The sequence below is a fragment of the Herpailurus yagouaroundi genome, unplaced genomic scaffold (assembly GCF_014898765.1).
Source record: "Herpailurus yagouaroundi ecotype Mexico unplaced genomic scaffold, PumYag 29, whole genome shotgun sequence".
In the NCBI taxonomy this organism is placed as follows: domain Eukaryota; kingdom Metazoa; phylum Chordata; class Mammalia; order Carnivora; family Felidae; genus Herpailurus; species Herpailurus yagouaroundi.
The window spans coordinates 1387274-1397726 of record NW_024412377.1 but is presented as its reverse complement, the minus strand read 5'-3'; the positions used below and the strand labels follow the sequence as shown (position 1 = coordinate 1397726).

General features: G+C 55.3%; 1 long non-coding RNA gene across 1 annotated transcript; it reads right to left on the bottom strand.

Moving 5' to 3' along the window:
* Window positions 1–4603: 4603 nt before the first annotated feature.
* On the bottom strand, window positions 4604–9841 carry LOC121042255 (uncharacterized). Its single transcript, XR_005796051.1, has 2 exons — window positions 9549–9841; window positions 4604–6363 (listed from the first exon to the last, which is right to left on the bottom strand). It is a non-coding gene; the product is annotated as an uncharacterized LOC121042255 (long non-coding RNA).
* Window positions 9842–10453: the final 612 nt, after the last annotated feature.

The window sequence follows — 10453 nt, the reverse complement described above, 5'->3', positions numbered from 1 at the left end:
AGCGTCTCTTCTGGAAGCGCAGTGAGGTCTGGGAGGTAGATACACCGTGTGTTCTTAACCAGCACCCGCAACGTGTGCTCATGCACGTCCTGGGGCGGGGGGGGGGGGGGGGGGGGGGCTTCCGTCTCCACGAGGAGGTCTCCCCCGCACCCCTGCGGGGCGCCCACATCTTGCCCACAAAGGCTCCCGCCACGAAGCCAGCAGCAGAAGGGGTGAGAAACCGGGGGACCCACCGCCTCCTCCAGGGAGGTTGAAAAGTCCCCACCACACCCCTTCGCAGAAACAACGCCCCTGTTTCTTCCTCGAGCGGCTTCCTACCGCGGATGCAGGGTTTGCCTGCGAGCTTCCGGGAGACACAGGAGGACCGTGCGTCCGAAACCAGCACCTGACCCTCGTGCTCGGAGGCAGAACGCAAGAGGCCCCTGCAGGCGCCTGTCCGGAAAAGGGGTGGGGGTGGGACCTCGTTAAGATTCTGTGAAAAGGCTCCACCGTAGGTGTCTCCCCTCTTGGGGCAAAGTTGCGCATGTGGCCATTTCCCATTAAAATGGGCAGGTGGTCTATTTCCAACCCAGGGGACTAGGAGGAGTTCATCCAGAGGACTCCTTTGAGACTCTCCAAGTACGACATCTTCCCAAACCCACCGGAAAGGACACCTGTGAGAGCCCTTCCCCTAAAGTCAGGAGAAAAGCAGCTGCCTTCTCCGCCCGGGGGAGGGCAGCCCTCTTATCGGTGGCAGAGTGACGCTGAGTGGGCCGAGGGTGACACGGGCCATCCGTCTTGTCATCAGCACAGCGAGGGGCCCAAGGCTCCTCCAGCTCCAGGAAGCAGCCCCCAGGCAGGGACACTTAACCCCCGTGAGCCCGAGTCCCTGCCGTGCCTCCCAACCACCCTGTCATGGCCGAGGTGCCTGTGGAATGACAGTAAATCTATATGACCTACAGCCTACTGTTGTGACAAGCGCACCCCGGGCCTCCCTACAACACTATCAAACTGTATCATGATGGCAATGGAAGACAAGGCCTTTATTACGTGCCTTGTGGAGCCACTGAGAAGTCCTCGGCAGGACTGTGGCCCCTTGGAGGCAGGGCGGCCAAGGCCCCGTGCACCTGCCCTGGGCCTTGCAGGGCGGCGGGCGCGCACGAGAGATTCGGACTTTTATTTGTTTATTTTTGCGGTTCTGGCTCAGTCGGAGGACTCTGATTTTTAAACCAGCACCTGGCTCACAGGGTGCCTGCTCTCGGAAAGTCTGCAGGGCACGCGTGCTACAGAAACATGTCAGCGAATGCATGTAACTGCTCTAGTGAGTTCTAGAAACCTGGAGCGATTTTGCGGTTCAGTTCAGTTTGGTTTGTTTTTATTTGTGTTTTTGTTTTATCCATAACACATAATGGGGAGACACCAGGGCCGGGAGATGCCATCAGATGCCACATGGAACTTTGCCACGTCAACTCGAAAACCTGAGTCACGGATTGGGGATGCTATTGTGAACTTGTACGATTTCAAGTGCCCGGTTGTGATCCCCAGCGACACACAGGATGACCTTTCTCTGGTCACTGCGCATAATGTCTACATGTAACGTTTGCAATAGGAAGTAAACAAGTTTCCCTTGTAAGTTTTTCTAGATGATGTGTGTGTGCCTGCGTGTGTGTGTGTGTGTATGTGTGTGTGTGTGTTTCCTTTCTTCCTTCCCTTTTGTTAAGTCACCCTAAGCTTTTCTGGGCTTAAAAAGAGAGAAAAAAAAATCTAGCTGAATAGTAATATGGTCACTTCATGTATATGCAAGAAAAAGATCTTTTCACACCTTGATGAAATTAGCATATATTTAAATGCTAATGAACCGCCAGTGACTGGCTAAAAATACCAAGAGCTGCCTGCACACTCAGGGCTGTGTCCCCAGGAAACATCGGGGTCTAGAGGCGTGATTTTATTTCAGCAGATGCTAAGGCTCCGTCCCAAACATGTGAACATGGCAGGATGACTGAAGTCTTCTTCGCGAGAAAGTTGTCTCAAAAATGGAAAACTCGGGGCCAAATGAAAACAGAAACTGTTTTCCTGTGTACATGGGCTCCCAGTGGGATCGCGGAGACTTGTTTCCACCCCCCTTTAGTTGACTGTAGAGCCGTTTGGTGCAGAAGCGGATTGATGAGTTCTCTGCATGGATATCTCATGGCATGGAAAATTAATTTAAAGGTTAATTCAGAGACACACTTGAAGGGCTTTTTTTAAATGTGTCACTCTCCTGTGGGATCGGGAATAATTTTATGAGTCTCAGGTAAATGTGAGTATCAGAATGCAGTCACATCATCTGTTTGCTCCCGAGTCTCGACCGCAGGGTGAGTTGGCGACTAGGCCTGGGCCACTGGCAGAGCCCCTTGTGCACCTGTTCGCTCGGGTTTTCGTGACAGACTCTTAGTACCCCCCCCCCCGCCCGGAGTCCCAACATCTTCTTTCACAACAGTCTCCCGAATAGACGTCTGTTCCACATCAACACACTCCTGAACGTCATTTCAGGACGTACGCCAGACCAACTCGCACGCGGGTCCTTCTTGAATAACTGGGTGTGGGCGGACGTCATTCTGTGTGCCCTCTTCCTCCCCAGCCCTTCCTTCCCCTCAAAGTACCGGCTGAGCTCGCTCTCTGAGGGGCACCTGAACACACAACATGGAGCCCTTGACCATGAAATGGGGGCTGTTGGCTGTTTCTTTTTTTTAATTTTTTTTTAATGTTTATCTATTTTTGAGACAGACAGAGACAGAGCGTGAGCGGGGGAGGGGCAGGGAGAGAGGGAGAACAGAATCCCAAGCAGGCTCCAGGCTCCGAGCTGTCAGCACAGAGCCCGACGCGGGGCTCCAACTCACAGACCGCGAGATCATGACCTGAGCCGAAGTCGGAGGCTCATCCGACAGAGCCACCCCGGCGCCCCAGTTGGCTGTGTTTTAGGGCAAAAGGTTGGAGCAAAAATGCTCAAAGACCTGTAGGAAGAGACAACTTTTTATTTGGTTTGACCAACACTGTCCCTGTTTAGAAAATCAGGTTGAACTTTATAAACGTGCGTATGTTCACTTAAGTGATCTACACAAGCCTCTTCCCAAACACGATGAGTGCAGTTTATTTCAAAAGGCAAACGTTTGGGGCGCCTGGGGGGTTAGGTCGGTTGAATGTCCGACGCTTGATTTTGGCTCAGGTCGTGATCTTGAGGTTCACGAGATCGAGCCTCGCATCGAGCTCTGTGCCAACATCGCGGAGCCTGCTTCAGATCCTTTGTCCCCCTCTCTGCCCCTTCCCAGCTCATGCTCTCTCAAAATAAATCAACTTAATTTTTTAATTAAAAAAAAAAAAAGCAGACTCTGACCATAAGCATATGGGATTGCAACTGGGACTCATTGGTTTGGGACAAAAACTGGATATGGTATCAGTGTTTTGACATAATCCCTGCTTTTATCAAAATGGGGCTTCTCAAAGTTTGACTAGGAAATAGTTGAAGCTCCAGCCTCAGGGAGCAGGTGGCAGGTCTGAGAAGTCAGGAGCAGACCCTACATTTCAGAGGTGGAAAAAGTTTTCCCGAGGGGGTCCCGTCCTGTATGGTTGCTTTAGGCAAATCCTCAAGCAGTGAACACGAGGGTCCTTGGGCTTCAGTTCTCACGGAGTCCCTGGGCACTGAATCTGTCCTCTCCTTCGGAAGAGTCTGGAATTGTTTTAGGGCGTCTGCATGTGGGCCTAGAGAGGGTTGGCAGACTTTTCCCGTGGAGGACCAGACCGCAAATCTTTTCAGCTTTGAGGACCACCTATCGTCCTTGAAGCCAAGACTGGGCTCTGTCACTGCAGTGTGAGAACATCTATGGGCGGTACACAAACCCGCTAGCATGGCTTTGTGCCAATAAAACTTTATTTACAAAAACAGGTGGGGGGCCGCATTTGGCCCCCAGACCATAATTTACTAATCTCCGTGTCTCGTCCGAAGCCTCAGCCTCCAGCGCTTGCCTAGAATGTTTTACGATCGATTGAAATGCTACTTATGACCTTCTCCTTTCGTGGTGAGCTCTTTTGGTTTGGTCCATCATTGGGTCTGTGGCACGACCTATTTTAACCGCCTTCATCAACAGGTCGTCACGGCCAATAAACACTTCTTCGTAGTTTTAATTCAAAAAGTCCAGTAGGAAAAGTTTGTCTGGCTTATTGTAGACACTGTGTTCTCAGGGGGTGCTCTCCCTCAAGATGCTTCTTTATTTTTTTTAATGCTTATTTATTTTGAGAGAGAGCATGAGCCAGGGAGGGGCAGAGAGAGAGGACAGAGGATCTGAAGTGAGCTCTGTGCTGACAGCAGAGAGAGCTCCACGCGGGGCTTGAACTCATGAGAAGTCACAAACCGTGAGACCGTGACCCGAGCTGAAGCCGGACGCTTAACCGACTCAGCCACCCAGGCCCCCTCCCTCTAGATGCTTCTAATTCCAGAAGTGGAGTCACGATGCGTGTGTGTGTGCGTGTGTGTGCGCGCAGAGAGAGACAGAGGGACAGAGGGAATGTCGTCTTTGACGGTATGTGCTACATAACAGGATGGACAGCCTAGGCTGAGTTGAGGAAATGCCCCTGAGACACAGGGAACCAAGGGTTAATAACAGTAAGTTATAATTATAAGGATAATGTTAGCACTACAAATAACAGCTTCTATCTCCATCTGTTGGACACCTGCTGCGTGTCGGGCCTTGCGCTGTACCCTTAATAAGCATTCCATCATTTAAAACTTGCCCCGAAGGTAGGGATTGGCCCTCTGTCCTTGAGGATAACTACTGGTTGGGAAGGGCTTACCGTGGGGCTTTCGACACATTTTGACTTGTGGAGAGAACAGACGGCAACACTGAAAGGGAGACACACAGGTGCGTTTCTACCAGCAGAAGACGACAGATGTGGAGGGTGTGGCCTGGGCGTGGCGAGCCCCGGGAGGGCGCAGGTGTCCCGGCACCTGACGTGGGCCATCCCGGGCGTGGAAAGCCACCCCTGGTCACGGAGATGCTGAAGGCCTCTGGGGCCCTTAAAGATGAGACCAGGGTCCTGCCCTGTGGGGGCGCTGTGTGTGGGACTGCTGGTGGGCACGAAGGAGCACAGTGGAGGCGACAGGGCCATCAGGAGGGCGCCTCTGGAACCTGTCCTGAACGTACGTAATGACACGACTTGGCCAGCAGGAGCCCGAGCGAAGAGATGTTATCTCATGTACAGACCTTGTCAGCGCGCATCCTGAAAGGTTTGGTTCTGATCTCCAAAGTCGGTGCCTTGTCTGATCGATCGCCGTGGAGTGCTTGCAAAAATACCTGGAAAGTTCTGCCAGAGCAGGGTGAGCTGGGCAGCCCGTGCGTGCCGTCACCGGGGCCCCACGGGGGAAGGTGCTGGCAGGAAGACGTCTCCGGGGCGCAGGGTGGGGGGCGAGCAGGGTGTCGCTCCCGGGTGGGGCTTCATTTCCTCTCTGCTAGCCGAGCCTGGAGAAAGTACTTGGCTTTTGCGGTCCGTGATCCTCTCTGAACGGGCACGGTCAGCCGCGAGGCACTCTGGTGCTCCGGGGAGCGTCTGTGCTCCGAGATTTGAGAACTCTTACAGCTGTGGACAAGGTTGCTCCATTAGCGTCCAGACCATTTCATCCAGGTGTCCCGGTCAGCAATGTGTCAGCAGGAGTGTCCTCAGGGCCTTGTCTGCACTTAGCAGATGCCCAGCTGTGTCCAGACCCTGCCTCCCTGCCTGGGGAGCCTCTCCCTGAGCCCGAGCCCCGGACCCCACGTGCATGTTCTACACGTGTGTGTAATTCTCCCCTCTTCCCTGACCTCAGGTGCCGCCCCAGCAGCTCCCATTCATCCGTGATCCAACCGGGAGCCCCTTCGAGTGGCCCTTCCGTCCCAGCGGTGGACGTGACCTCCTCTTGTAGAGGGTGCCCATCGTCACCTGTCTCACGGGGCCACAGACACAAGTCGCAGAAGAAAACATGAGACCGAAAAGTCAGTGGCCGGGTGAGACCCCGAGGGGGCGGCCCACGTGCAAGGACGGGGCCCTGTAGCTCGCTCTTGCTCAGGCCGGCACGGGAAGCCCGCGTCCAGGCATTTCACTCCCCTGTGACCACCTTATGTTACAGAACTTCCCTGGAAACCCTCCGACTCCTCAGCAGCCAGGTTTTGCCAAAAATGTGTGGCTCCTTCAAGTGCCTAGTGCTGCTCATGATTTAAAGGTGTGAAAACGGAGATGTGGGCGAAATAAGAAACAGGGAGGATCATCCAGGAAGCAGGAGCCCAGCCCAGGTTTACATAATGTCACGCTTCGTTCTTCTGTATCTATGACGATCGTTCGTTCACTCAGAGTGTAGGCTGTTGAGGTAGAGATAGTCTGCAAAAAAAAAAAAAAAAAAAAAAAAAACCCAATAAATGCAAAATGAGGCCATTCTGTCTGCTGAAGTTACCTAGTCAGTGTGTGACTGGGGGGCGGGATGCGGAGAAGGGGTGGGGGGTGCGGGGAAGGGGTTTCTCTGCAGGGAAGTGATGGAGGGGGCGTCTGGGTTTGAGAGAAGATCTTGCCACCAGTGTAAAGGTCTCAGGCGCGAACAAGCTGAGGCTAGAGTGTTGGAGAAGAACCAAGAGGCCCACTTGGCTGGCGCAGGAGACATGGGAGACAGCAGGGGCACATCCCAGGGGCCTGCGGCCACACCGGGAATTTGCATCCAGTGCTCTGGGAGCTGCGGAGGACTTCCAGGAGCGGGAGAGAGACTCCATGTGGGCAGTGCTTCCGGAGGATTCCTGGCGGTGGTGTAGACGACTCATGGGGGTGGGAACAGCTGTGGGGAGCTGGGGGTGTAGGGGCGGGGAGGGTGCCAGCGGAGCTCCCGGATGACTTGGGTTCGGGAGAACATCTGAAGGGGTCCAGCAGGACCCCTGGAGTGGACAGGATGGGGGTAAGCAGACAGAGAGGCAGGCGGGGCGTTGAGGCCAACGCCTAAATCTGGGGCCTGGATGGACCCTTTGGGACACAGTTGTGTTCTTCGGCCAAGGACTCCACGGTGAACAACCTCGATAAGTTAATCGTAATGATACTTGGCACAGCGGATCAAGGCCAGTCTCCCAGGGAGAGACACCTTCTCAATTTCTATTTGAAGGGAAAGAAACAAGGCCAGAGTGAGGAAGGTGGCTTTGGCGAAGCGAAAATAAACAGCAGAACTAGAAAATCGGCTTCCCACTGTCCCTCAACACCCCTGGACCGGTGTGGCACTCCCCACATACCTCTGGCCGAGGGGTGGACAGGTGGAGTCCTCAGCCTGCCGCTACATTCGGAGCACCCGTATCAACAATGGAAAGGGAATATGGACAGGAGCCCTTCCTTGCACCTGCTCTGCGGATCAAAGCCCTGGAGATTCTTGTACATCAGTTGGACCTGAGTTCAAAGACGCCCACGGCACTCAAAGCCGTGTCCCTAAAATTCCCACGGCACAGAGGGGGAAGCAGATGTCAGGGTCTCGTCCAGGAAGACAAACCTCCAAGACCATCATACCCGTCGGACCCGTGAGGACCCCAGCCACATGCCCAGATTCCTCCGAGCCTTGGCAGTTTTAACCGGCAGCGTGACTGCAGGAAAGGGACGGCCCAGGTGGCAGAAATCCTGACCAGGGACCAGGCGCTCCCTCCCGCCAGGTCTGGTGCTCCACCAACTGTGCCGAGAACTTGCAGGAGCATCCGTAGGGCCTATTCCGGCTAACCTAGGACCCTCCCCCTGCTGCACAGAGGGCCCAGCAGTGCCCTTGTCATCCTGCCTGAGCTGTGGACTCCCCTGGGCCCCAGCTGAACTCATGGAAGCAGAAATAACATTGGTTCAGAGATAGGGAGTGGGAGGGATGGACCAGGCAGTTGGAGAAAAGAAACTGTACTTTGTGTTCTTTTCTTGTTAATTCATTTTTGAGAAAGAGAGACAGAGTGTGAGTCGGGGAGGAGCAGAGAGAGAGGGAGACACAGAATCCGAAGCAGGCTCCAGGCTCCGAGCTGTCGGCACAGAGCCCGACGTGGGGCTCGAACTCACCAACTGTAAGATCATGACCTGAGCCCAAGTCAGATGCTCAACCGACTGAGCCACGCAGGCGCCCCAAGAAACTGCACTTTGAACACAACGCTTTTCATCAGAGTTTGTGGCCAGGGGCCCTCAGTTTCAAGAACTTTGCTCTGAAAATAAGTAGGTCTTAAGTAGCAAAACCAGGCCCTGTGTTAGCCAGACACGCACAGCGGGACAGGCACCACAGTCCGCCTTGGGGCAGGAGAGGCCGAGGACGAGATGCCTCTTTGGGCAGCGCTTGTGGGCGCCCCCGCTATTCTGCACGGTTGTGAGTTGTGCGCAGGTGTTTCGGGCAGCGAGTTCAGCGGCCGGGTGCCCTTGGCCTTACCGGGCCACCGACAGTAAGAACCGCAGGCTGAGCCTTCAGCACCACGGCAGGGCAGGCCAAAGACGGGTGTACGTAGTTAGGGTATTTACGGTATTTCTGCTGGTGTTTAGATAACTATTTTCCCATTAAGGTGAAGCTCACAATTGTTTCGATGAGGAGCTGATTCATCATTCAAAAAGGAGTGCTTCGCAGGGGGGCACTTAGGTGATAAAAATCAATGACAAGGCTGGTAAATTGCCTGGGAGGGTTCAGGACAGATTCAAGATAAAGGAGGGAGAGATTAAGTCAAGACAGCATCTAATGCTTTTGCCAAACACTCCGGCCTCCGCCGAGGACGCTGGTGTAAGGGGCGGCCCCTCAATTCCCAGAGCCCCTGGCCTATCTTTTGTCACCTCCGTTGCCCCGTATCAAACTTTCAGGAAACGAGACCCAGGAAAGCAGACAATCAATAATGAGATCAGGAGATGTTATCATAAGAGAAACAGGCCTGCCTGCTTTGTCCAGGGAAGGCCGTTTGGCCCGCCTGTCAGTGGGCAAGGGTGATGGGCACTGTGTGACTGGGTGTGTGCAGATAAGGCCGGAGGAGAGGTGCGGGGAGGTGGGAGGCACGTGGGGGTGATGCGGCCGCCGCCAGCTCGCCCCCCACCCCCGCCCTGCCACGGCACCAGGAAGAGCCCCTCCGAGCCAGCGAGTGTCTCAGGGGTCCTGCCTGGGACCCTCTGTTGGCAGTTCCAGACGCTGGGGCGAGTCGGGGGGCGCCGGTGGGCGGGAGGGCCGTGGGGGTCTTGGGGTGAATTCACTCACGCCTTCTCCGCGCAGGGTGGGCGTTGGAGACGTAGGCTCCTCTTCCGCGGACGGGCGGCGTCCACACATCCCTGTGCTCTGATGGGGACACACGGCCTCTGCAGGACAGCGGTCCACACCCCTCCTCTGGGGGACGGGGTGCACGGCCACGCGTCTGCTGTTGGATGACCCAGCCTCAGGTGTTCCGTGAGGCGTGGGGAGCCCACACCCCCTCTGGGCGGCCCCGGGGGACGTGAGCTTGTGCCCGCCTCTCGTGCTGAGGTGAGGCACCGTCCCTCTGAGAGGTGACCCCCCACCTCAGCGGGTCCCCTGCAGGACAGGAAGCCTGCCAGGGGATGCTCCTCACCTGCTCCCCTTCCACGGCTGTTAGGGCGGCTGGGGGCTCACGCATGAGTCCGTAGGAAAATGGGCACACGGCCTCGTCCGTGCGGTGGTGGGGGCCCCCGTCTCCCCTCCTCAGAACCGGGTGTGGACACATCCCACGGCCTTCGAAGGAGGGAAGGAGGCTGAAGCGTTCTCCACGGCTTTTTCCAACATCACGTGGTAAAAAGTGAAGACCAGGACGCCCCTATCTTCACAGGCCTTGGGCAACAGGAAGCCGACGGGCCCTGTTACCTCCACAGCCAACCTCAACACCGAATGCTGTGCCTTCCCCCGAAATACACCTGGAGAGCACACGAAACGATTACCAGCCGCTGCAGAAATGCATGGCTTTTTGTTAAAATGTGTGCCCGCCTGCATTTTGCCAAAATAGCACGTCCGACCAAGCGCAGTCACGTAAGTTTGCCATCGGCATGTCACCCCACGTGCAGAAGTAAACCGATGTCGGGACGACATCCCACTTTTCAAAAAAAAAACCACGAATTTTGACTCCTGAAGGTTTTATGCCTAAAATACGGTGGGTAGGTAGGTGTCCCGTGTTGGTCACATACGGAGCAGGTGAAGGGTATTGGGAGTTCATGAGCTTCCGTTTTAACGGAGGCGGGGCTCCCTGTAGCACCACCTTCTCTGCCTCTCCTGTGGCTCCAGGTGGGCAAAGGGTTCTTTGCCTCCTGGGACAAAGACACTGCACCTTCTTCTTAGGACTAGGATAAGATGGGGGCAATTTAAAGGCTATTTTCCAGAGGAGTCCCTGAAGCAGATGTGGCTGGGGAGTAGGGCAAACAGGAGGGGGCAGGGGGAAGAGTGGGGGCGTAGGGGTAGGGGCAGGAGGGAGCAGGGGAGGGGAAGGACAGGGGAGGGGTGGGGGAC